The 22,785-nt window shown below is 47.8% G+C and overlaps 5 non-coding genes across 5 annotated transcripts; 3 read left to right on the top strand and 2 right to left on the bottom strand.

Moving 5' to 3' along the window:
• Positions 1-306: 306 nt before the first annotated feature.
• trnav-aac (transfer RNA valine (anticodon AAC)) lies at positions 307-379 on the bottom strand. Its single transcript has one exon. It is a non-coding gene; the product is annotated as a tRNA-Val (tRNA).
• Positions 380-1,809: 1,430 nt separating this feature from the next.
• On the top strand, positions 1,810-1,882 carry trnak-cuu (transfer RNA lysine (anticodon CUU)). The gene has a single exon. It is a non-coding gene; the product is annotated as a tRNA-Lys (tRNA).
• A 4,709-nt stretch (positions 1,883-6,591) lies between these two features.
• Positions 6,592-6,733, top strand: LOC148633720 (U4 spliceosomal RNA). Its single transcript, XR_015933931.1, has one exon. It is a non-coding gene; the product is annotated as a U4 spliceosomal RNA (small nuclear RNA).
• An 833-nt stretch (positions 6,734-7,566) lies between these two features.
• Positions 7,567-7,638, bottom strand: trnag-ucc (transfer RNA glycine (anticodon UCC)). The gene has a single exon. It is a non-coding gene; the product is annotated as a tRNA-Gly (tRNA).
• An 8,164-nt stretch (positions 7,639-15,802) lies between these two features.
• LOC148633718 (U5 spliceosomal RNA) lies at positions 15,803-15,916 on the top strand. The gene has a single exon (XR_015933910.1). It is a non-coding gene; the product is annotated as a U5 spliceosomal RNA (small nuclear RNA).
• Positions 15,917-22,785: the final 6,869 nt, after the last annotated feature.

The following is a 22,785-nucleotide window of genomic DNA, read 5'->3' as shown; positions in this document are numbered from 1 at the left end:
TGGTCGGAGAATGGAACAATGCGCCCAGCCCTGTTGCTGGAGCCGATTCTTGATGAGATCTTGGGCTCACTAAGAAGCCCCCGCTGGATGCTAATCTTTCTGTTGTTCTTGCAGGTCCTGCGCTGCTTTTGAGCCGACAGAGCTCGTCCTGGTCTGTCGGCACAGCCCAATTGCAAATGATCGGCTCCGCGTAGAGAAGGAACGTGCGTTTGGTACAAGAGTGCATGAAGGCACCGGAAATACATTGGGAACAAATGACCGGTCGCTCAATACCTCTGTGAAGTACAGGAGCGTGCAAATCGAGGCTGTTTCCACCCGGTCTCGAACCGGGGACCTTTCGCGTGTTAGGCGAACGTGATAACCACTACACTACGGAAACCTGTAGTATTTGCTGCTGGTGTATCGCTTGCGTTTCGGGCTGAGAAAGGGACGCGTCATTTTAGGCAGGGGGCGCTGGAGAGAGGAACAAAGGGAGCGATGAAACAAAATGCCGAAACCCGGGATTGAGCCAAGGATCTTTAGAACATACTCTCACGAATCGTTAGAATATGTGCGTTTGATCATCAATTGCGTAACAACCACATTCGTTCGACTTGAGCCATCAAGCTCATAGTTTTCAAATCTTGAAAGCTGTCATTGAGCACATCATAGTCTGCAGTACGCCCCGTAACTTGCGTACTTCAACAGAAAGAAGAGCAGACAGCTCCATAAATATGCGAGGCGCAGAGAGTGCAAGGCGAGCCGCACACGTTTCGGTGGCTGAGAGAGGGCAGTTTTTGCTTCTGCATTTCCCAAGTAAGGACGCATGACAACAAGCGATTGCGGTGCTCATTTACGACATAGTGGTGATGAGTTTTCAGTACGTGTTCTTTTGAACGAGCAATGAGGTTGCTGCCTTGGACAGCTGACTGCACGCTCTCATTGTGCCACGTGATGAGTATTCACCAGGCTCGTTCAGTCATTAGTCACATTCCATCATTTGCCATAAGCAGATGCTGCAAGGTGATGTGGATATCAGTTCCCAGTCACGAGGACAAAAAGAGCACACAAGGGCTCAGCCGGGAGTTGAACCCGGGACCTCCCACACCCTAAGTGAGAATCATACCCCTAAACCAATGAGCCACAGCAGCACTTTCTATTTTATCCTGTCAGCGAGCTTGAGGACGGGGGAGAGGCGTCATTCGCTCGTCCAGTCAGACCTTCATCAATAAGTCAAGAAAGCCGCAATTACACGACTGCCTTGCAGACGAAGGGCAGTGAACTGCACCCGGTAAGAGGGGAACAAGCGGCACTAGGCGACACCGAGGCATGAGCCCCAGCGAGGGGGGTTAGCTTGCATGGTACGGCGCTCGCTTTGCATGCGAGAGGTAGCGGGATCGTTTCCCACGTCCTCCAGGTGTGTGCTTAGAGCTTGATGTGCCGGAAGGTGTCCTTTAGCCTGTGGTCACACCTTGCATGGAGAGCGTCATGCAGCTGTCAATCATTTCACAGCCACGCCCCCTCTTCATCTTCTCTCTGCCTTAAGCGTCTCCGCCACTCTCTCTTGACATTTCATGTCAGCATGTCAGAAGTCCGAGTGACGTTTTTAATGGCTGAGTGAGGGCACGATGCTGAAGCAGAGAGGCCACTTCAGCCAGAGAGACTTGTGCTAGGTGAGATCTGAAAAACAGACTCGCAACAGAAACAGACCAAAAAAGTATCGGTGAGATCAAAAGGCAAATGCAACATCCAGCAGAGGGCGTCTGAAGATTAGGGAACGGGCGACTGAAATCCATATGAGGCAAACTTTCCGGCTGTGCACTGCAGCTGGCCTCGTTGGCGTAGTTGGTAGCGCATCAGTCTCTTTATCTGAAGGTCCTGAGTTTGATCCTCACACGGGGCATGGCTGCTTGCTCTTTTCAAACACTTGCGGCAACTGTTCGCTCATAACCACGTCTGGAATGCGTGACCTTTACACGGGGGAGAAGCAACGCCGCATCCCTTTTCTAAAGAACATTCATATTCAGAAATAAGTCAAGAAATTTGCCATTACTTTTGCTGTCAGCCTGCCCATGTTGCCAAAGAAAGATTCACTCGGCGTCAACATGACAGAACAGCGATCACTTGAAAACACTGTTCCACACTCCGTAAGCAAGAACTTCAGTGTTTGCAGTCACCCGATATGCCGATAGTCAAAGGAGCACAAAACACGAAGCGTCAAAAGACAAGATGAGTTGATGGAAAGAGCGTTGAATTGATGAGCACAAAAGTTCAGCTCGTACAATAGGCAACGAAGGTCCCGGCGTCATCATCGCACTTGAAAGGACTGCCTTGCAGACTAAGGGCAGTGGGAGGTTGCTGTTTTGAGATGGAGGCATTGGGATGGTGGGCCGAGATCTATTCTTCTTAAGGAATTCTTAAGTATTGTTGCCTCCGATCAACAGATCCTCAGTTTTCTCAGAGTTGAGTTACAAAAAGTTTTCACACATCCAAGTCTTTCCTTCATTAATGCATTTAACTAAAGTGATAATAGAAGAGTTGTCATTTGGTGGAAACAAAATGTTTATTTGAGTGTCATCAGCATATGAATGAAAGTTCATATTATTTTTTCTTATTATCCTACCTAGCAGCAGCATGTAGAGAGAGAGAGCAATATTGGTCCCGGCACTGATCCATCTGGTACCCCAAATTGAACTGGTGACGTTGATGAAGCAGTACAATTATTAGATATTTGAACATAATGAAAACGATGAGTAAAATGTGAAGTAAACCACTGAAGGACGGTTCCAGATAAGCCAACCTCAAACTCAAGCCTGTGTAACAAAACAGAGAGGTCAACCGTGTCAAAGGCAGCTCTAAGATCTAGAAGCACAAGCACTGTTGCATTCCCCGCATCAGTAGCTAAGAGAATATCATTTACGACTCTCGTTAATGCAGTTTCAGAAACCAGACTGAAATTTCTCAATTATATTATTTGAATCCAGATACGATTGACGTTGGGCAACAACTATTCTCTCAAGACTTTTAGATTGAAATGGGACCTTTGAGACAGGCCTGTAGTTGTTAAGAACTTGTGGATCCAAATTTGACTTCTTAAGGAGCGGTCTAACAACTGCTACCTTAAATTGATCAGGTACAACACCTGACGCAAGCGATGCATTCATCATACTAATTATAGGTCCTGCCAGTCCTTCGAGGGAATCTTTGACTAGCTGAGTGGGGATGGGATCTAGCGAACAGGTGGTTGACTTTGTCTTACGTCTGTGTTCATGAGTCCACCATAAGAAGAAATCTGAACAGGAGTGGTGATCATCCGAGGTCACCACGGAGGAAACCACTGCTCTCCCCAACAAAAAAACCACCACTGCCCCTCTCAAGTTTGCTAAAGACCACATGGATGTTCCACAGCAACTCCTGGAACAATGTTCTGTGGACAGACGTGACAAAAGTTGAACTTGTTGGTAAATGTGCACAGCGTTATGTTTGGAGATAACAAAACACTGCATACCAACTCCAAAACCTCATCCCACCTGGGAAGCATGGCGGAGGCTGTACGGCTTGCAATCATCGAGGGACCGATGAATTCCAAGATGTATCAGGAAATTCTACAGCAGAATGTCAGGGTGTCTGCCTGTGATCTAAAACTCGAAAGACGCTGGGTCATGCAGCATGACAAAAATAAAGGAGTACATCAACAACAGAGTGGCTGAAACAGAAGAAATTCCGTATTTTGGGATGGCCAAGTAAGAGTCCTGACCCCAATCCCATTGAAGTGCTGTGGCATGATCTGAAGCAGGCCGTTCAGCGCAAGACATCCCAAAAATATACATGAACTGAAACAGTTTTGCATAGAGGAATAGGCCAAAATACCTCCTAACCGCTGCTCAGGTCTGACCAGCCGCTACAGAAAGTGGGGGTTGAGGTTTTTGTCAATAAAGGAGGTTCCACTAGCTCCTTAATATAAGGGTTCACGTACTTTTTCCATCAATGACCTTGATTGTTTAAAACATTTGTTAAAACAGCAATGTCAAATGTTGGGCGTGTGTTGTTTGTTAAATCAGACTCTCTTTATTGATTATTATGACTTAGATAAAGATAAGATCACATGTTAGGAGCCATTCATGCAGAAATCCACATCATTCCGAAGGGCTGTTTACAAAAGTTTTTCTTCCAACTGTATGTGAGAGAAAAGCAGAGCCGCTCACTGAGTAAGGTGGGGTTGTAGCTTCGCAAATTGCAAGGACATTTGTACTCTCAAAAGGGGACAGGAGCACCCCAGATGGGACTCGAACCCACAATCCCTGGCTTAGAGTGCCAGTGCCTTAGCCATTAGGCCACTGCGCCACACTGGGTGAGGTTGATCACGCTGATGAAGAGACAGTTTTTTTTTCCTTTGCTTTTTCAAAGGGATCCCCAAAAATAAGGGAAGTTAGGCAGCAGAAGGTTTACTGTGACCTGAGAAGGACCGGCATCCAATCACGGTGGTACACACACACACGCTCTCAATCATCTGAGCTACACGGCTACCAAGATGATCTCAGGTGCGCCGAGCTGGTACGGAACATATTGAACTGATCGACGGCGAATTGTCTCTCAGACAGGCTTTTCACCTCTGAGCTCCCTGACTGACAGTGATCAGCTAGGTAGTGAAACAGTCAGGTGCTTCTAAGCCTTAAACAGCTGCATCTCGGCGCTTCCAAGGAGAGATGATTTGAAAGCCGAACATCGCCCATTGGGAACACCTTACTATCACTAGTTTAAGAGACTCTTAAGGTCTTGCAGAGGTGCCTGTCTAATAGCATGCGCTTTTCAAGCTATAGGTGTTTAGGCTGAGGCAGAATGCCTGTTAACAAAATGTTTTTCTAAAGGGGCCTCGCACTCTTTTCCAAGCAATGGTCACCATCCCCACCGAGTGTCACAATGTAGTCATGTCCTAGGACGTCACCTGTTAGTCTCCATTTGTCTGCCACCAACACTTTAGGTTACGGGGTCACAACCGCACCCCGGAGCGCAGAGGAGCCGTTGGCGTTCTGGTGGCGCAGATTGGGCTGAAGGTGGGGCGCTTGAATCTCGCTGTTGGAGGCCGTCTGAAACTGACCCAAGCCTTTCCCTTGAATTAAATGTAAATAAGATATGAACCCCAGATGCACATGGAATCAATCACGTGTTTCCTTTGAGCCGTTTCAAAGACTGCTCCAGAGTTTACCTTGCACAGATGCGCAAAGATTAATGATGGGGGTGCATGCTTCCAGGCGCCTTACAACTGTAGGGACTGATTAGAGACAATTCGTAGCGTGTGTTCGTTTCCATATACGCCCCGTGTTGCAATGGTAGGATGAAGTCAAATACGGCTTGGACGTGTAACGGCATTCTATCCAACTGCAGGACTTGAGGGTTTTTTTGTGCTTTGTTCTGTTTTCGTTGACATCGCATTCGTAAGAGCGTCAAAAAAAGGTAATTCCAGCATATAACAGCCAGCCTTAAGTCCTCTGAGGCGCATTTGTCTGCTAGCATGCTATTGTGAAAGTTCAAATTTGGACAAACACAATCTGTGGCGTTTAGCGTGACATAGTCTTGCAGGCATCGTGCTGTCTCACTGCAATACTATACCACTGGAGGAAACAGTCCATCTGGCCATGAAACTCATTTGAACGTCTAGCTACAGCAACTAACAATATCATGATTTATTCAGGATGTGTGGAATCAGAACATCCCGGAGACAGCTTCCGAAATCGTGAGCATTCTCTGGTGGTGTCCTGCTGGGATCCTGTGGGCGTGTGTTGGTGGTATAGTGGTGAGCATGCAAAAGCCACTGCATTGGCCAGGAATCGAACCCGAGCCTCTTACTTGGCAGGCAAGAATTCTTCCACTGAACCACCAATGCTCAATACCTGTACCTTCAAAAAAGACGCTTTTTTGGTGCTCTGTTCAAAAAGCGTCGACATCTGTTTCCAGCTGCAAAATGCCATCCGCAGACACTGAAGAATTTATTTATTTAGACACCGCTCAGAATCCCCTGTAAGATTCTCCCTCAGTTCCTTTGAGCAGTGTTTTACCTCTTTCAAAAGGCTTCACTTTCCTAGTCACATTCCAAGGCTCATCGAACCCGGGCTGTTTCCTCCAGCGGTATAGTATTGCAGTGAGACAGCACGATGCCTGCAAGACTATGTCACGCTAAACGCCACAGATTGTGTTTGTCCGTTCGTGTCAGTCGTCCTGCAGCCACGGGAAGTGGGACACAAACATGCTGCAATGCTTTCAAGACGTTAGGATTTGTTTGTGTAACATCCGAGAAGAGTACTTGTGGCTTGAATGTGAACTGTACGTGCCCGCCCCCTTTCCTCTGTAGTGCATGAGTTCCTCCCGGCACGCCCTTCGTCATTGTTCTGTCATCTTGTATTTAAAGGGTTGTATTTCTGCTGCTGAAAATAAGCAACGGTTTTCTCACAACGCCCTTTGTTCCCAACGGAGCCCTTGTCTGTCATGAAATTCTTCAAAACCTCAAGCTAGAAGAAGAAGAAGACGACAAATATGAAGCGTTACCGCAACGACATGCCATGAGACGATCGATAACGATTTCCATAGGATCCCCGCGGTTGCCTGGCAACCGTCAGCTTTGCGCAGTGGCAGTATCGTAGCCTGTGAGGTTTAGCCGAGGCGCGATTATTGCTAGTTGAAAACTTTTCCCAATACCCCGCTTCCGCCGGTTTGCAATACAATCGGCGAAAGCAATTTTTGATAGTCTCGTCAGAGACTGAGCAAGGTGTTTAAAGACAGATTTGGTCATGGTGACATCATGGTAGAAAGAAACGAGCTTGTTACGTCTCAACAGAAACGCTCTTTAGCTCTTTCAGCGTTATGCAGAGAACAGCGTCTGTCGAGATCACTTTTGAGTTAGCGCGAAACGCCGTGTGCTGTCAGTTTGATTTCATATTGCTCGTAGCGGCGCCCGGCTTTTGTCTGTCAAAAGTTAGGTTGCGCTTCTTCATGCTGCATCGTCGGCATGAGTGGAGCTTTTTAAACGTCTGTACTTACTGCGCCCCATAAGAAATGGTTTGTCCCCGTTCAAAAGAGATTGTGCGATGTCCTGCAGCGTTCGCAAAGCAAACCTTTGACAGTTTGAAAAGAGGAATTTATTCTGCTTCCTGTGCGTGCAGTAGTTACAAAGTTGAACGTCTTTACACGATCTGCTGCAGTTTTCAGTGGGCGGGCTTTGTCAGATGGCTTGGAAAAACGCACTGAGACATCATGAGCAGTGTCCTGCATGTTTTCTGTGTATAGCTGTCTTTTAACGCATACAGAATTCATTCGAAATCATTGATTTCTCCAATTAACAAGGGTCCCTTTTTGAACCTGCCAGAAGCATTCTTTCAATGTAACAGATTTACTCCGGGGAAAGGCAGCATGACATTGAGAGTAGCTCAAGCTTTCAGCACCCGTATCGGACTGCGTGTATGCAGACACCGCTCAGAATCCCCTTTAAGATTCTCCTTCAATTCCGTTTTGCAGTGCTTTGGCTCTTTCAAAAGGCTTCACTTTGCTATTCACAATCCAAGGCTCATGACAGCATTTAAAACCAATCGCCACTGCGTTGGCCGGGAATCGAACCCAGGTCAACTGCTTGGAAGGCAGCTATGCTCACCACTATACCACCAACACACACCCGCAAAAGCCCTGCAGGACACCACCAGAGAATGCTCACGATTTCGGAAGCTGTCTCCGGGACGTGCTGATTCCACAAATCCTGAATAAATCATGATATTGTTAGTTGCTGTAGCTAGACGTTCAAATGAGTTTCATGGCCAGATGGACTGTTTCCTCCAGCGGTATAGTATTGCAGTGAGACAGCACGATGCCTGCAAGACTATGTCACGCTAAACGCTACAGATTGTGTTTGTGTTGGACAGTTGGACCCTACAGCTGGACCCTCATAGACAACCTGAATAGCTTATTCAGAAGCAGTGCTGGACCGGGAACGAACCAGCTTCTTCCCAGGCACAAGAGTGACTTGTGAGGACTCGCGGTCCCACTCTGTGCATAGAGACTTTCTACCAGCCAGCCGGACTGCTGGTAGATCCCCTCGGAGCAACGACTGCCCTGCGTGGATGTCTAGACAAGGACCGGAGGTCTGTAATAGCTTTGAGGAGCTGTGTCAGGCAATGATCGGAGAATTTTCGGCTTTTATCGATCCCATAGCTGCCGTGGCCGCTGTGCACCATATTAAGCACGAAAAAGCTGAAGCCCCTCGCGACTATTATCAGAGGCTTAGGCGCACTTATTTTGCAGGGCGGAATGAAGAGGGTTGCGAAGAGAATGTGAATTTCAAAGGTTTATTCATTGCTAATCTGCATCCCTCAGTCAGGAAAATGATTGTGATGCACACTGATGCAAAAGCGATGAAAATGGCTGACATTAGAAGGTTGGCTCAAAAAGCCTGGGGAGCTGAAGTCTCTGCTTCCTCAGAGCGAAAACCTGCTAAAACGGCCGTGTTCGCCACTAAAGCCAGCAGGGTTGACGACTCGCCTCAGCTCGAGGCAGCTGAGGTTCCTGAGCTCGCTAAGCCCCGGCGCAAAATAGGCAGGCAGGACCGCACTAAGCGTCAGAGCCACCGTGAGCGCTACGGGGAAGGCAAGGGCTCAGGCAGAGTCTATCATAAGACTGGACGAAGGGAGTCGACTGCAGCCCGCCTGGCCAGGCTTGAACAAGCCCTGCCTGAGAGATCAGGACAGGGTAAACCTTCCGCACCGAATGCCGGAAGTGTGAATGAGCTTAGGGGGACCACGCCCCTTCTCACTGGAGGAGGCGGGGATCCGTCCCAAGCCCCTCCCTCAGTCTATCTGATTGGGTGGGAGGGTTCCTGCCTGGAAGAAGGCTGTGACTCTGAGTTGGGCGCTGACCCCGCCCCTGAAGTCAAAGAAGAGGCAGGCTTCCAACAATTCTTAGGGAATCTCAGCCAGAAAGGCAAAGCAAGGCGTATTTATATCAAGGTTTCTCTTGAAAACGTCTTAGATAGAGAAGCACTGATTGACACTGGGGCTGAAATTAGTTTGATGTCAGCCGATCTACTCAGCGAGCTCAAACGAGTAGCGAAAGGAAAAGGCATCAGACTTAAGGTAGAACCGTGTAAGATAGATATTTCCAGCTATACCCAGGATCATGCCAGGATCACACACCGAGTGTGGGTGGCACTTAGCTTCGGGCCAATGAACGTGGTGCATCCTGTTTACATCTCTAGGTTTAAAACAGAGCCACTACTCATTGGCCAAGACCTGCTTGACAGGCTGGAGCCTCTGGTGGACTGCCAGCGTGGAAAATTGTGGGCTCAGGTCAAAAACCCTAAGCCTGTTGCACAGCAAAAAGGGGGATTCAGTGGTTATGCTGTGATCACACAGTGCCCACTGAACACTATAGCTGAGTTGGAGGTTCCTCCTGGTTCCTCTGGACGAGAATAAATGTCTCTTCTTGCTTTCCAAAACTACAGGGAAGTCCTGCCCAGGCCAGCACTCCCACGGTCTCCCAACTACAGGAGCAGTGCTCCAAGCAGCTGCTTGACCCGCCAGGTAAAGCACACCCCCTTTTCATCCCTGAAGAAGAGTGGATCTCCCTGTCCGGTAATGAATGGGAGTCCTTTCTGTGCACCCTGGTACCTCAGGGGGTCCAGGAATACCACCCCATGGTGGTGGGAGGGGGTCCAGGTGGCAGAAGTGCAGGTTGATGATGTAATTCTTAGCCTCAGCTCTGAGAAGTCCATAATCAGTGAAGGTCTGTTCGAGGACCTGTCGCCAAGCTGTCAAGTGACCCTGGTGACGCAGTCACAGGTTCTGTGGTGGGCACCCCCATCTCATAGGTCCATTTGGAGCAAAGGAAGCTGTGTAGCTTCCATCTCCATCGGAAAAAGGAAGTTTGCTCACTACTTCCTATTGGAAGTACCTATTGGTTCGACTGGGCGCCCAGCTGGACACAGTAAACAGTGTGCTGTGGACACGGGTGGACCCAGATGCCCACTCTCTAAGCGGTGACCCCGAGAACATTCGGTCAGGTCAGACGATTCCTCAGGCCTGCCAGGTAGTAAACGAATCGGACCTGATCGTTCCTGCGTCAACAGCAGGGTTTCCAGTACGCCTTGTCCTAAAGAAGGGACAGAGAATGGACGCTGAGATGGTTTTCTTCCAACCATCAGCTCAGTTTATCAGACTGAACCTAGCAGTCTGTTGTACCCCCAGACTGGAACGGAATGGCCGAGCCACCTGCCTGTTGGTGCAGAACATAGCAAAACAAGATGTCAAAATCCCTGCTCGCACTGACATGGGACTGGTAATTGACAATGGTTTCTATGATTTCGAACTAGCCATCCCAGTACTGGGGCAGCTCCCTGGTCCCTTGGCCAGGGAGGGGGGAACCGAGCAGGTGTACTACACCTACCCCCGGCGGATGATTGCAATTATGCCAATAGAGGGATTCTGCAACCAGGAGGTGTGCAGGGTGGACCTTAGCGATAAGGATGAGATGGTTGTGTACACAGTACACGCAGGTGTTCCGATGGACCACTCAGCCGAGAGTACGACCCGGGATACCGCCATGCCGTCAAAAGCGGGGTTCCTAGAGCAGGTACAGGAACAGGTTGGCAAGGCAGATGCCCTGGAAACGGAAAGCCAGCGTCAGCAGCTGCGTCAGAATTTCCAGGATTTCCGGGAAGTGTTTGCACGGGACGCCTATGACTGCGGGGTGACGGATTTGAACACAGTGCGCATTCCAACGGCCCCTGGCGCCCGCCCAACCTATGTCAGGCAGTATCGCATTCCCCTCACGGCATACGAGTCCATAAAGCAGACGTTGGATGCTCTACTAGAGCGTCAGATCATAAGGGAGTGTAACTCCACTTATAACTCCCCACTGTGGCCGGTGCTGAAACCCAATGGTAAATGGCGTCTGACCATTGACTACCGGCAGCTGAATAAACAGGTTCCTTTGTCACGATGGCCAATGATCTACCTAGATCAGGAGTTATCCAAGGTGACAACAGCGAAATATTTCACCACAGTGGATGTGGCCAATGGGTTCTGGACCCTTAAGGTAGAACCAACAGACCAGTACAAACTGGCCTTTTCCTTTGGAAACAGGCAGTTCACCTGGAATCGATGCCCCTTTGGGTATTCCAACTCCCCAGCGGAGTTCAACATATTTCTGCACAAAGCCATGAGTGATGCAGCCGCCAGGGGCAACCTGGTCTATGTGGACGATATTCTGATGAGGAGTCAGACCTGGGAAGAACACATGGCCGAGATCAGGCATGTGTTGACCCAGCTCTCCTGTGCAGGGGCCAAACTGTCCCTGGCTAAGGGACAGTGGTGTAGGACCCAAGTGGAGTACGTGGGACTGTTGGTTGGAGCCCAAGGCATACAGCCACAGTCCAGCAGAGTCCAAGCTATCCAGAATATGAAGTCGCCCACTAACCTGTCTGAACTGCGCAGCTTTCTGGGAGTATGTAATTATTCCCAGCAGTTCATTGAGGATTACGCTGAAATAGCAAGGCCCCTCCACAAGCTGTTGCAGAAAGACGTGCCCTTTGAGTGGGGGCCTTCCCCAGAACAGGCTGTGATGGAGCTGAAGCGCAGACTCGGTAGTGCGCCGAGCTTGGCCTACCCTGACAAAAATAAGGTCTTCTACCTTGAAGCAGGGTTCTCAGAGCACTGCCTTGGGGCTGCTCTGAGTCAGGAATATAACCAAGAGTGAAGGGTGGTGGCATATGCCAGTCGAGCCCTGAGCCCAGTGGAGCAAAAGTTCTTGGACTGCGAGAAGGCCCTGTTGTCTACGGTCTGGTCGGTAGAACACTTCCGTAGTTATGTTGGGGGACAAAAGATCATCATCGAAACCTGCCACCAACCTGTGACATTCCTGCATAGCCAGAGACTGAAAGCGGGCAGGGTGTCAAATAGCAGGATTGTGGCATGAATGATGGCCCTACAAGGCTATGAGATAGAGGTACGTTATGCACAGAGCAAGAAAATGTACCTGGGACAGGGCCTGGCTTTGGGCCAAGTGTGTCACGGCTGTGACACTGACATGGAAGCTCCAGAAACAATTCCCGCTGCTGAGCTACCGAACAATCATCGGTACTACGATGAGAACGTGGGCCAGGGCTTACCCATGGCCTATGTTGACGGTTGCTCTTTTCGCCACGAACAGCAGGTGCTAGCAGGGGTAGGAGTAGTCTGGCAAGACAATACTCCCTGTGGGCCGACCCGCTATAAGCTAGGACCAAAGACTAGTCAGTATGCGGAAGTAGCTGGGGTGCTGATCACCCTCCAGCAGGCCCTGACACATGGCCTTAAACAGTTTGTCATCTGTAGTGACTCGAACTACGCCCGACATAGCTTCGTGTCTCACGTTCCGTATTGGAAGGGTAACGGCATGAAAAATGCCCGGGGCAAGGAAGTAAAGAACAAAGAGTTGTTCCTGGCCAGTGACAAGCTCACGACCGAGGCTGGAATGATGGTTTACTGGAGGAAGGTGAAGGGACACTCCCAGGTGAAGGGACCCGACAAAGACGGGAATGATGAGGCCGACCGGTTGGCCAAATCTGGCGCCTTAGAGGGTGAACCCTGGCAGTTCCAGCAGGAATGGCTACCCCCAGAATTCGTGGCTGAGGTCAAGGCGGTTACCCGAAGCAGGGCTAGACAGGATGTCGGAGCTGACCCTCAATCTGTAGTGCTTGGGTCACAGGGTTTTAACACCGATCTTGCGGAAATGCAGAAACAGGACCCAGCAATTGGGCAAATGTATCAGCATATCGCTGACCCAGTGCGTCAACCTCTTTCGGAGCAGGTGCTGAGCCAGTCTCTGGAGCTGAAGGAGCTGGCAGAGGTGAAAGACAACCTAAAAATTATAAAGGGGTTGTTGGTTTGTGTACCAGTTGCACAAGGTGTCCCAAAGTGGGTAGTTCCCCACTGTCATCGGGGGGTCATGATCCAACACGCTCATGACGAACCCTGTGGGGGTCACCGGGGAATCAAGGCTACATACGACACTATCCAGCAGGTGGCATTCTGGCCTCACATGGGCCAAGACATCGCCGCGTATGTAAAGGGGTGTCTGACGTGTAGCCAGTTCCAACCATCACGGCCCTTGCACCGTGCACCACTCCAGAAAAAGGGCATGACATTCACCTGGTCCAATCTTCAAATGGATTGGGTGGGGCCACTGGTGAGGTCATCCAGAGGGAACAAATATTTCCTCACTGTTACGTGTGCATTCACAAAATGGATTGAGTGCCTCTCAGCACCCAACGACACGGCAGAGACAACTGCAGTGCTGTTGGTGAACCATGTGTTCAGTCGATGGGGATTCCCCCTGACCGTGGTCTCAGATCGGGGAACCCATTTCACAGCTACAGTAATGGCAACCCTGTGGAATATGCTTGGGGTCAAGACCCAGTTGCATATCTCCTACCACCCTCAATCCTCGGGCCAGGCAGAAAGGGCAAACCGAACGGTGGTTAGTATGCTCAAAAAGTTTGTCTCCAACAGCAGTAGGGACTGAGACATTAAGCTGCCCCTGGTTCTGATGGCCATCCGAGGTAAGCCCCATTGCTCTACGGGGGTCCCACCTTTTGAGATGATGACAGGTCGGAAGATGACTCTTCCCCTACACTGTCTTTATGGGGTGGAGGACCTGAGCACGACGGGGGCTGCTACGGCCCATCAGTATGTGTCAGACCTGCGAGCACATCTGCAGGCAACCTTTGCTTTTGCCCAGAACAATCTGGGAAGGAGTGCAGAGGGTAGGAAAGCATACTATGACCGAAAGGCAGTTAACCAGGAACTCCAAGTAGGAGACAAGGTCCTGTACTTCCAATTTGCCAAACCCACAGGGGTGGCCCGGAAGTTCTTACCCAGTTGGACAGGACCCCACGAGATTGTCGATAAGGTAGGTATCACCGGTAGCTTATCGAATTCAGATTGAGAAGGGAAGGCAATCTCTGGTCTACAAGTGGGTGCATCGCAACCACCTCCGGTTGTATCGCCCACCTCAAATGGCGCCGGAGAACACAGAATAGGGTTAAACGTCCAAACCCGATCAAAGAGGGGGGTGCCCCTTTGTAGCTGCAGGTAGTTAGGTACTGTACTGTAGGTCCTGCTAGGAAAATATATTCAAAATTATAGTGGAACTGTACCATGTGCCTCATCTATGTTCCAGAATGGGAATCCTAAAACTGCCAGGGCTGGTCCTGACAGTACTGTGGATCGCCTCGACACAGCCCCTTGAAGTTGTGGAACCTGGTCCTCCTACCGGCATAGTCCTGCAGGAAACCATAGTCCTCTCCATGGAAATCTTTATGGTACAATCTTTTTTTTTTCTTATAAAATATACTTTATTCCGAAAAAAAACACATCTCAAAGGGAAACGTCTCACACGATAACACTCCACAAAATTAAAACATCGGCGGAACGGCGGTGATTGTCCGTTATCAATCCTTGCAAGGGTGGGCGGATTTGCGCTATTATGAGAGTCCCTCCAAACCCTACCGCTTGCTGTAAACCATTAATCCCTGTACAGGGTCCATAGGCCTTTCCAGTGCTCCTTTGCCGTGGGGAAACCCCATTTAGCAACGTCGCGCTTCATCCTCCTCCTGAGGTCCGCCAGGATCCTCTCTTCCAGCTCCCTCGCTCCCCACTTGTTGTTGTGCCGGATGAGATTGTTTCTCGCGTCCCACAGGCCTTTCTTTGTGAGGGACAGCAGCAGCCACATCAGGAACTGCGTCCCCCTGTCCAGTCCGGTAGGTGCCAGCCCCAGCAGAATGTACTGGTAGCTGAGCACCGCATTCGTTTCCAGGAGTTGCATTATGTTGTCCATTCTGCCCCACACCGCCTTGGCGAAGGGGCAGCTCCTTCACTTTATTAAGATACTGAAGAAAGATGTGGAGACGGGGGTTTGAATTTAATCCTTTCTGTAGGGGGTTTAGACTTTCAAGTCACAAACTGGGGTTTATGGCAGGAAAGGGGGGTTAACTGATAAGGATTGCAGATGCAAGCTAGGAACCCCCCTGGGTGTAATGTTAAACTGACCATTTGTCCAGAACATCGTAAACTGGCCAAATACCATGAACCCCCCTCTTTACCATCAGACCGAGTGACGTCAGAAACGGAGAAGAAAACACTATATAACCCAAAAGTTTGTAACAGTACGGGGAACAATACTTCGGTTTTGTTGTTTCTTGCGGGAAACAAGACTTTGGCTTTATTGTTCCTTGCATGCAATAAACTCATCTGTTTTACTTCATCTCGGGATCAAGAACCTTATTTCTTCTGTTACAACAAATTTGGCGTAGTCGGCGGATGCTCCAGAAGGCGCAGAACTTCCCATCGGCAGGAGAGATGGTCAGCGCGCACATAACTAAGAGGTAAGGACTCCTCTTTTATTTAAAAGTCCCGACTCTCTCTGACCGATTGGGAAATCTCTGCTCCCTGCGAGAATCGCCCGAGATGACGGAGTAAACGTGAGTTTCTGAATTCCTCTGGCCCGGGGAAGACACCGGTGTATGTAATGGGTTGTTTGCTGTAAGCCCAGAATTTGGTCTGGCAGGGGTTCCGCGGTATTGTGTACAGGCGTTCGAAGCTGGTTTATGCCTTAATTGCGCGTGGAGTTTTTGAACGGGTTTTGGACCCTTACCGTGAAGTTCAGGACTGGTGTGGGCCTTAATTGCGCCCGGAGTTCTGAAGGTCAGAACTGGTTTGGGCCTTAATTGCGCCCGGAGTTCTGAGGCTCAGGATCGGTGTGGGCCTTAATTGCCAGATTAAGGCCTTAAATGGCCTTAATCAGCCATGCACTCTGGTTTCTTTTCATCTCGTACAAATCTTTCGCCTTTTACTAAAGATTTCCGTGGAGAGGAGCATGAATGAGTTCCATGCAATTTTTGTGCTTCCCTGCCTTCGGGTGGGTCGCAGCTGGGTTGGTCAAAGAGAGAAAACAAGCACGTTCGCAATCGCTCTTGTAATGGTGATTGTGGTCGTCTGCTCCGCGAGTCCTCGGTCTCCGGCCGTCTGATTGGCGTGCTTTTCTTTGGGGGGCGGGAAGTGTCCGGCCGCAGGGGATCTTGGGACCTTGCCTGCATAGCGGCTTCCCAGAGTGCGTCGTTTCCGGCACAGTGTGGCCGGGTGTTTTCCGAGTTATCGCACGGATTGGGCACGCTCGCAAGCCGTGAGCCGCAGGCGATGAGCCCGGAGCTGAACGGGCCCCACTGGCTCGTTTGTAAGGCCAGGTGTATTGCCAACCACGACCGGCAGGGCAGAGGCCTTGAAGGCGGCCTGGGCTTGCGTGATCGGATCAACTAAATGCTGTGGTGTTACTTTTTGTCAATGAAAAAATAAACTATTTTCGTTTACAAAGACGGTTACAAAGAATGTGGACCAGGGTAATACTTTGAGCTTACAGCTTGTCCAAGGTCATTCATTATTAATACTCTTAGTAATATCTTCAGTAAAGACTTTGATGCATAAAATATTCCTGCATATTTAAAATATTTATGATAAAGGTGGTAGGTTGTGTACTTTTGTCCAACAGAACAATCTTGCTTTTATAAAATATACCGCCTTTTTAATGTTTAATGATTAACATGCTGTAATACACTGTTTAAATTTAAAAGTCTAAAGAGTATACACCTTAAATTCTTAATTGAATAAAGATTGTCCCTCAGCAGTGATCAGGATTCAAAACTGACGTTTTCTGGTGACAGCTCAAATGCTGTACAGGAGAGGTTAACCTTTATTAGCTCCACCTGGCGATTTTACAAGGTGATTCCGGATACTATTAACATAATCTAATTTGCGTCCGGTATGATGCGGTATACTGCGACACTCCCACCGTGTTATACCGCAGCATACCCCGCTTGTTTTGAATGGCTGCATATGTATATAGACTCTATATATACATTTGGTGCATGCCACAATTTTGGATGGTGGTGGAGGAATAGGGATTTTCTCAACACGGCAGGGACTCCAGTTAAGAATGCTGGGTTTATCTCTGAACTATTAGAAGCTTTGCAGCTACTGACTGAAGTAGCTGTGGTAATGTGTAAATCACATAATAAAGAAATGTTTCCAGTAACTCGAGGGAACAACTTTGCAGATGCAACTGTCAGGTGAGCAATACTTGTAGAACAGTAGTCTGAGACCTCTGTGAAGCAGAGAAATGGACATGGTTAGAAAAGATTATGGGGCTGCAGGATGATGGGGTGTGGAGCTGACAGCACACCAGACGCCCTGCATGCCCTCACAGCCTAATGCCCTTTATAGCCCGACAAATGCACTCTGTTGGACACCCAGGTGGGAGTCAAATGGTGTGCCGGTTACCCAAAACTGGGTGAGAACTGGGTTTGAAGCAGTAACCACTTATGTGGTATCTAATGTGGATGTAATGTTTATCAAAGGAACTCAACTACAGTTCAGGTGCGGGTGCAACAGCTCAAAAGGCCTGCTCCTGAGGAACCTTTCAAACCTGGGAAATTGAAAATTGTAAAGGGAAACCTGGGCTCTTATAATCTGTTTTCCCGGTGGGTTGCTGCCACTGCCTCTGTGTCTACCAAACACTTGATAACAGAGATAAGCCCTCGGTGGGCACTGCCCTGCCCCTTGTATTATGATCAAGGAACACACTTCACAGGGAAGGTGTGTCAGGCTGTGGCTGCATTGTTCGGAGTGAGATGGACTGAGATCACCCTCAGTCTGCTGGAACAGTGGAATGAAGGAACAGATCTCTGAAAGATCGACTAGACATCAGACTGAAGGAACACCATGGGATGCGGGCTGGATCAAACAGAACTGTGTAACAGCCTGTTTGATATCATCACGGGCCAATCAATGAAACTTCCTGGGGGGACGAATTTAGCTGGACGAATGGATTGTTGAATTTGCTAATTCTCTATTGTAGTATTGTAGGTTGCTAGGACTTAGCAAAGCACTATGATGAAGAAAAATATATATCATAATTATAATCCAGATGATTGGGGTATTGGTGCATGGCTACAGTCTGTGCTAGGAACATGGAGAGGGTCTCTGGTTCAATACATATTTGTGGGTCTGGTATTATTCGTTATGATCATATCGTTAATATCCTGTTTGAAAAACATGTGGACTAAAGCTGCTGCTTCTGTGCTAATTGTACGCCCTGAAGGGATCATGAAGGTCAAAAAATGATTTCATGGGAAAGGTTCTCTTATCTAGTGGCAGAACCTGATGGGTAGAACAATATAGCTTTAAGGGGGGTTACCCTTGGGAGTGATTCCCCTAGATGCAAATGATTATTGTGGTTTGTTTGTTCATAATAAGATGTTTTGCAGGAACGGAACAAAGAGAAATTTTACAACTTCAGCTAGAATTGTTCTGCAAAACGTCACAGCTGAGGCAGGGGAACAATGTGTAGATTTTTCTAAGAGTTATTACCCAGTTGTTGACCAATCTGTTGACCAATGTTGACCAAAAAAGCCTAAGATTATGCTGGGCTCCAGCCCACAGGGATTTACCTGTGCTGTAAGAACTAATGAGTGAATAAGGAGACTGGATTCTGGTGAAAGACTTCAGGAAAAAGAAATGGTGTTCACTCAGGTGGAGGGGGCTGTACCAGGTGCTGCTGACCACTGCCCCTGCTGTGAAGGTCACAGAAATGGTGCCCTGGATTCATGCTTCCCACTGTAAAAAGGTCACAAACGAACTGAGCAAAGCGCAGGAGTGATGTCTCCACAAGGACAGATGGGGATAACCTGCTTGGGACTGATGTGCACAGCCCTTTTCCTTTTTATGTAGAAGCCTGTCACCACCCCAAAAGAGGAAGAATCTAAACACGAAGCCTCTTTGTATACAAACTGGCTGAATGAAACTGATAATGAGGGGGATATGAGTAATTTGTGGTATAAATTTATAAATCATACTGTAAAGTTAAAGAAATGTAATGCATCTTGTTATATATGTGCTTTAATGCCTCATTCTACAGCCTCACCCATGCGACTTTTTATGAAATGTACTCTTTTATTAATATCACGTTAGAAGGCTTAGACGCTATCAAACAAGAATTAAGGGGAGTTAGATTAATGGCACTTCAGAACAGGTTCGTGCTGGACCTTCAAAATGCAGCATCTGGAGGAGTCTATGCTTTAGTAGGAGACTCCTGTTGTACATATATTCCAGCTAATGACTATGATTACGGAAATCTTACGCTCGCTATTCAGCATTTGAAAGAACTAAAAGACAAGGTGAATAAAGAGAGAGGCATAAAAGATACACCGGCTTTTCTCTCCTGGTTAGAATCACTGTTTGGGCCAGGGGGAATGTTTTTCTTTTAAGTTACTAACACCGATTATAGGGGCTGTGATACTTGTCTTCCTGTTTTTATGTTGCTGTATGACATGTATTATTCCAATGCTTCGAAATATGGAAATATGGTACCTAGGGGGATAAACTGTTCATCCTTCCAGTCTGGAGAATTGGCAGCTGTCTGACGTCAGTAAGTGATCCTTAAAAAATTAATAGTTCCATGACAGTGTGCATCACCAGAAAATCAATTTCAATGCATTAAAACTCTTGTTATCCTTCTGATCATTGAAGTGTCATTGCCCCAGCACTGTATACTCTTACTTTTGACGCCTGTCTGAAGTTGGATCCATTTCTAAGAATGGTGACTCACATATCCTCATGCTCAACTTTGGCTCAACCACACAAACTATGAAGTTAATCATCTGCTTTTGCTCCAAGATTTATGTTACTAGGCTCTCTCCTGGGGATCCTCGTGTTCAAACATTGCCCTTATTGTGGATGATCCATGACAGAATTCAGGGAATTCAGAATTCTGATACCTCAGCTCAGATTCTGACTGGGCAGACTGTCATTGCCTGGTGTGAATGTGTGCATATCTGTTTTTGTGCATGTTCTGTGGCCTGTTGTACAGTACATCACAAATGAAAGGGAAATGGAAAACTAAAATAAGACTCAAGTGTTTTATCTTTCATTAACAGTGTTTCATTAGTATCTGTGCTAGATCCTGTCATCCACTGCTTACCACGACAGGCTCTAGCACAGGATAGCAGCTAATACATTTAACAATCTCACTGCACAATGTTGTATATTCAAGGGCTGATCTTCTGTACTTTTTCTTTCACTTTTCATTTCCTAGAAACTCAGTCCTGCCAGGAATAATCTGAGAACAAAATCAATCTGAGTGAAAATCTAAGCAGAGGAAGATTGTTTTACAGAGTCAACAAGGTCTAATTCAAGGTCATCAGCACTAACAACATTCTCTCTGGAGACAGGCGATAAGAAAATTGAAAGTGTGTATTGTTACACAACAGCAGAGACTATGAGTTATGCTATCATGAGAGTGGTGATGGATTTTTTTCATTGCTTAGTTTTACAGGTTCTGTACATTTGAACATTCAAAGTGACTAAAGTAAAGGAGTTTTCCCTTTTTACCACATAATTCCCAAAGATCAACACTAATAGAAAGCCTAATTCCAGCCAAGATTCAATTACTGTCTCTCAGGCATCCCAGCAGTGGATTTCATGACTTCAGACAGCCATCTTTATCAGTGGAGAACTCAATGCTCTGAGGTTTACTGGCAGAGTCTCACACTGGGTAATACGTTGGTAAATAATGTCCTATGGAATTCTACTATTGATAAATTCTACTATGGAACTGCGATGTGTCCTGAAAAAATCTTCTATGATAGTGGTACAGTCCATCACACCCCACCTACAGCCTTTAAAAGAGAAAAAAACAAATTCTGATATTATGGTGGAAAAAGAGCCCTGGAATCTTTGTAGAAGGACAAAAGACGGAAAGAACGGGCAGTGTAACCATGGCGAAGAGAAGGGAAATATTGGAGAGAGCTTTTTTCATACACTTTTTATCATTGTTTTTCCAGCCCAACAATGATCAACAAATATGGGCAGGCGTCCTGTGCCAAATCCAATCTACCTTTCTTCCAAGCATACAGGAATGTCAGTGAATTAAATATTGACATATGAAAATTCCCAAAAATATGCAATCACACATATGCAGTTTGAGCAAACATAAGACAATACCCAAGTACCACAAACTACCAGGCATCATTAGCAGTTCAGGTGGGGAGCTGTGTCAGCATGCGTAGGCTGCAAAGGAACAAGTAATAGGTCTATTCCATGCTTAAAAGAGAAGAAAGAAAACACAACATTTCAGCCGTGGAGCCCTCACACCTGAAGAAGGCTCCACGGCCGAAACGTTGTGTTTTCTTTCTTCTCTTTTCATCCAGTGTCATTAGCCAGTTCCTGTCAAAATAAAATAGAAATGGATAACATTCTAGAGAGAGTTTGAAATACCAAGGTACAATTTAAACCATATTTCTTCCACTACAACCACAATATTTTGGAGAGATCGCTGAGCCTAACTGTTCTGGCATGCCCGTTAGCCTCCGTCCTGCTTCACCAATGAATGCAACGGGGCACATTCTGAGGGAGATGCGGTCAATCAGGTTGCAGGAAAACCACGCTATGCTTTTTTTTGAGATCCTGAAAAGGACAGAGGGGCCATGTATATGTGTGCAGCTGGATATGTAATTGCAGGTGGCGTTGCAAATTCTGCTGAAGCCCCACTGCCTGGTGTGGACGGTAGCTGTGCATGTTGCAGCAGAATTGTGCATGTGAGATCAAGGGGGCATGTCATGTGTTTGAGCACTTCACTCCCTTCCGGAAGCACGTGATTCCCTGAGTCCCAAAAATTTGTAAGTTCTTTGGATGACCTGTGGACCGATCTTTCACGATGAAGAATTCCTTAAGAAGAATAGATCTCGGCCCACCATCCCAATGCCTCCATCTCAAAACAGCAACCTCCCACTGCCCTTAGTCTGCAAGGCAGTCCTTTCAAGTGCGATGATGACGCCGGGACCTTCGTTGCCTATTGTACGAGCTGAACTTTTGTGCTCATCAATTCAACGCTCTTTCCATCAACTCATCTTGTCTTTGACGCTTCGTGTTTTGTGCTCCTTTGACTATCGGCATATCGGGTGACTGCAAACACTGAAGTTCTTGCTTACGGAGTGTGGAACAGTGTTTTCAAGTGATCGCTGTTCTGTCATGTTGACGCCGAGTGAATCTTTCTTTGGCAACATGGGCAGGCTGACAGCAGCGCGAGCGAAAGTAATGGCAAATTTCTTGACTTATTTCTGAATGTGAATGTTCTTTAGAAAAGGGATGCGGCGTTGCTTCTCCCCCGTGTAAAGGTCACGCATTCCAGACGTCGTTATGAGCGAACAGTTGCCGCAAGTGTTTGAAAAGAGCAAGAGAGGAAGCAGCCCTGCCCCGTGTGAGGATCAAACTCAGGACCTTCAGACGATGAAACTGACGCGCTACCAACTACGCCAACGAGGCCAGCTGCAGTACACAGCCGGAAAGTTTGCCTCATATGGATTTCAGTCGCCCGTTCCCTAATCTTTAGACGCCCTCTGCTGGATGTTGCATTTGCCTTTTGATCTCACCGATACTTTTTTGGTCTGTTTCTGTTGCGAGTCCGTTTTTCAGATCTCACCTAGCACAAGTCTCTCTGGCTGAAGTGGCCTCTCTGCTTCAGCATCGTGCCCTCACTCAGCCATTAAAAACGTCACTCGGACTTCTGACATGCTGACATGAAATGTCAAGAGAGAGTGGCGGAGACGCTTAAGGCAGAGAGAAGATGAAGAGGGGGGGTGGCTGCGAAATGATTGACAGCTGCAATCAGCTTTAGATGGGGAAGTGTACTACTAGTAGCAGTGTAGAGCTCTCTGTGGTGGAGTTCAAGCGCATGTTCTAT

This window comes from Lepisosteus platostomus, unplaced genomic scaffold, assembly GCF_059453375.1.
Source record: "Lepisosteus platostomus isolate fLepPlt1 unplaced genomic scaffold, fLepPlt1.hap1 Scaffold_46_H1, whole genome shotgun sequence".
Lineage (NCBI taxonomy): Eukaryota > Metazoa > Chordata > Actinopteri > Semionotiformes > Lepisosteidae > Lepisosteus > Lepisosteus platostomus.
The sequence above is the reverse complement of the archived record's forward strand: the minus strand, read 5'-3'. Positions and strand labels throughout refer to the sequence as shown.